This window comes from Schistocerca americana, chromosome 4, assembly GCF_021461395.2.
Source record: "Schistocerca americana isolate TAMUIC-IGC-003095 chromosome 4, iqSchAmer2.1, whole genome shotgun sequence".
Taxonomy (NCBI): Eukaryota; Metazoa; Arthropoda; class Insecta; order Orthoptera; family Acrididae; genus Schistocerca; species Schistocerca americana.
This window is the reverse complement of record NC_060122.1, coordinates 273,082,280-273,086,639: the sequence shown is the minus strand read 5'-3', so window position 1 is coordinate 273,086,639 and position 4,360 is coordinate 273,082,280. Positions and strand designations below refer to the sequence as shown.

The window sequence follows — 4,360 nt, the reverse complement described above, 5'->3', positions numbered from 1 at the left end:
AAAAAAGGAAAGCTTTGTACTCCAGAGCTCGCGTTGTAATCCACCCACAAACTCGGTTTTGTTTTACTGCTCGAATAAATGCCGCACTGCATTCATAAATTCATATACACGAGTAAGTATTCTCCATGGGTGTAGCCAGTTGGTTTCTGTAGGGAGGAGGAGGTTGCAGTACTGTGTTCCTAGCTCGTCTCAATTTGAGCTTAAAGCCTTGACTTGAATGACCTGCTCTTAATGTAATTTAACTTGCCCAGAACCGATTTCAAATCGTTTCCAAAGGTTTTTGCTACCAGTGTTTCTCTATGTAGAAAGGAAGATCACTTTTTTGATTTACCGCTGGCTGTACTTACGGTAAATAACAAATATAGGAATGTGAACGTTAACAAATTGTTGGGAACCCGATTTTTAACGTTTTTTTGATATATTTCGTAACGTGAGGTAGACATCGATAGATCTTTCTAAGCCTGCAACTTTCTCCCTTAACATTTTTCGATGGGAGGAGTGTTTTTCATTTATTTAAAGTAAGTTTTCTCCTGCAACTTCGCGTATGTTTTGGCCATATTTGCCATCTTGGATCGAGTTTTACGAAAAAGAACCTCTATCTAAAATATAATTTCCTATCCACCCATATTTTTTGTTTTCAGGTAATAATTTTGCAATCACTTTACTGTAATGCTTGGACTATTTGTGACACGAATAGTTATCCTCTTTGAAGACGCCATCATCGTAGGAGGACATCAGGCATGAAGGGATGCAAGCGGTCCACAGTAACGTTCAGGTAGTCGACAGCTGTGATGCTGTGATACCTTTGATCTCTCGGCAACCCAGCTAAATGTTCTCCTTATCATAATACTGCCCCACCGACATGCGTACGCGATGCGGTGCATGTTTAGATTAGACGTCCGCCTGGATGACGGCGTCTTTGGGGACGACCATCGACCCGGAGTTACGAGAATCGTGATTCATCCGACCAGTGACGCGTTTCCAATTGGTCTCGATTATCCCGCGCCCACTGCAAATCGTGACTGACGATGCCGTTAGGTTAACAGAACGGCCTTGCCGTAGTGGTAACTCAGGTTTCCGTCAGATCACCGAAGTTAAGCGTTGTCGGGCTGGGCTAGCACTTGGATGGGTGACCAGCGCTGTTGGTAAGCGAGGTGCACTCAGCCCTTGTGAGGCAAACTGAGGAGCTACTTGACTGAGAAGTAGCGGCTCCGGTCTCGTAAACTGACATACGGCCGGGAGAGCGGTGTGCTGACCGCATGCCCCTCCATATCCGAGTGCAGTGACGCATTTGGGATGAGGATGACTCGGTGGACGGTCGGTACCGCCGGATCTTCATGGTCCGTTCGGGTGGAGTTAGTTAGTTGGTTAGGTCAACAGGAAACATGCAGAGATCGTCTGTTGCAGAGAGCCATGTTTAACAACGTGTGCTGAACAGTGTGTTCCAAAACACTTGTGTATGCACCAACATGGTACTACGTCAGATGTGCCACAGATTCACGCCAAGCCCACTTTACAGAGCCGGCGAGTCTCCGACCTCTGTGTTGTGTGATGGGCCTCGGACGTCCAAGAGCATGTCGCCCACTCGAGGTCCCATCATGCTTCAGCTACTTTCCGCAGATGTTTGCGACGGTAGCTCGTTAACAGCCGATCATATTAGCCGTTCCGAGATGCTTGTTCCTAGACGCAGATCCATAAGAATCTGCGTTTTGTCACAGACGTTTATTTCAGGAGAATTCCCCACAGCGACCCGCGTCATTTCTTCAATAATTCGCCACTCGTCTCTGCTCCGCGTCACGCGCCCACATTCACCGAGCGACATTCAGTCTCTTGGTGGGCAATGATGATTTGGCTCATCAGTATATTTGAGACTGTTGATATTGATTACTGTGGGATGGAGACATTAGTCTCTGTACCAACCTTCCCCCTCCACCTCCCATTAATTCTGTTAGAAAAGAGTAGGCCAAGTGCTGGCAACAGGTTTCACCATCTCTCTTTAATCGCCAACAAATGAAACACGGCACTAAACTAAGCACTCACTCACCAAAGCCACCTTCAATCAATAAATAAACTTAACACATAACACTCACTTTGTGAAGGACAGATGTCATTGTGAGCGAAGACATAAAACATTAACAACCGGATAGCTGAATGTAACCCTCTGGGATGCTCAGACAACAAGGCTGTACGACTTTAATTTTTTCAAAACTCTTATACTTCCTCTCGATATTATCATTGTTTTAACAAATGAGAGGCCAATACGTTTTTATTGTGTGACCAGAGAGGATACGAATACCGGAACACGCATAAAGATGCAACACCATGTCACAGACATTTAACCGTTTGGCTATAAAGATAACAGAAATTTTACTTCATGATGTAATCACACTCTCAAGAGAACTATGTGAAACTGAAATATCAATTTTAAAACCATATTCTGGACTGTGTTTGACGTAAAATACTTTGCGAATTGCCCCTCATATTGAGAGGCACCCACATGCCTTGCTCATACTGTGGCATCAAGCAGTCAGGCCTGCAACATGAGTGGTCTGCCAAGCGAGTGGATTTATTCTTATTTATCGCAAAACATCAATGACTGATTGTAAGCTCAAGTACCCACAATTAAGCTACAAATTATTCTCCTGTTGGAATATTACGCAACGGAAACGGATAACGCACATCTGACTATTAATAATTTACACAACTCTGATTGTTCACTACGCACTGGCATTACCACATTTTCTTTCTTACTCAACGGCTTTGATCAACACGTGGCCATCGCACTGAATGTAAATGGCGCACACATTATAAATTCTGGATATCATGACTACACACTATTCGAAGAACAAGGCCATCACTCTTTTTCTTTTCACTATATTTTTTTATTCCGATAAATTGTATTATTCTATTATTACATTTTCATACGATGATTACACATGAGAAACTCCACCCAGTGGGCATGGCTGTACATCGGTGATTCTCTATCTTATGGTCTCGTAATTATCTAACGCTACAGTGCACTTTCTGGATAGGATGGTGGATCTTTTGCTATATCTCACACTTCGACTCTCACACCCATCATCAAGAAAATTTACTCCAGACCGAGCGGTACAAAAAGGAACATGCATAACCCACTGCCTCTGAACCTATCTTGCTACTCTCCCATGCAAACCACACTTACTTATATTTCATGAAATACATCACACTGGCAACATACAATACAAAACAAAGAATAGTCACAACGTTAGAATCACATCACTTTCAGCTTTCCCACTTCAATCAGTATTCATCCCAGGTTCACACGACACTGCCCCAATCGTAATTTTTCTTTCCTGCTACGAACTCTGGAGGATATATGCACGTCTTCCTGCGCAATGCAAGCCAAGTGGCGTTGCTGGACAGACGGCTGACTCACCTTGCTTCACTCTCAGAGTATTAGAGTTTGAATCCAGCGTCACACGGAAACGTAACACGCAAAGTAATATTAAGAACATATTCGTCACACACGCGAGTCCTCAACTGATACCATGAACGAGTACTTCACTATATCTTTCGACTCATACACAGATTGAGACTCACACAATACTCACCACGTGGAAGTACTCGTCTCTAATTTCAACTCCTGCACACGCCATTTCTTACATATTTCCAACTTATAGTACACACGCCAGTAATTCAGCTAAACTTTAGCACTCGGAAGTATTTCAAGCTAGTACTAGCACTCGCAAGTATTCCATCTTAGTACTAGCACTCGCAAGTATTCCAACTTATTGCTACACGTGGTTTCACTGTGACCGTTGGTCACTTCCGAAGATTACTACGATCCCCTTAATATTAACTACCTGTCATTTAATTATCCCCCCAAAATTTCCTGAAATAGAGAAATAATTATTCCAAACTACTCTTAAGCATTTGGCAACGGCCTTGCCGCAGTGGATACACCGGTTCCCGTGAGATCACCGAAGTTAAGCGCTGTCGGGCGTGGCCGGCAATTGGATGGGTGACCATCAAGCCGCCATGAGCTGTTGCCATTTTACGGGGTGCACTCAGCCTCGTGATGCCAATTGAGGAGCTACTCGACCGCATAGTAGCGGCTCCGGTCATAGAAAACCATCATAACGACCGGGAGAGCGGTGTGCTGACCACACGCCCCTCCTATCCGCATCCTCAACTGAGGATGAAACGGCGGTCGGATGGTCCTGATGGGCCACTTGTGGCCTGAAGACGGAGTGCAAGTGCAACTCTTAAGTATTTCACATGCATACCATTTTCTCCACTGTTTTGTCTTTACGGAGCACACTTAGGACAGGTCTTACCAACACAAGATCCAGCGCCAGAGTGCTGAAACATGGCCATTCTT

The 4,360-nt window shown here is 44.4% G+C and overlaps 1 pseudogene; it reads left to right on the top strand.

The window, feature by feature from the left end:
* The first annotated feature begins 3,914 nt into the window (after positions 1-3,914).
* LOC124614645 lies at positions 3,915-4,031 on the top strand (annotated as a pseudogene).
* Positions 4,032-4,360: the final 329 nt, after the last annotated feature.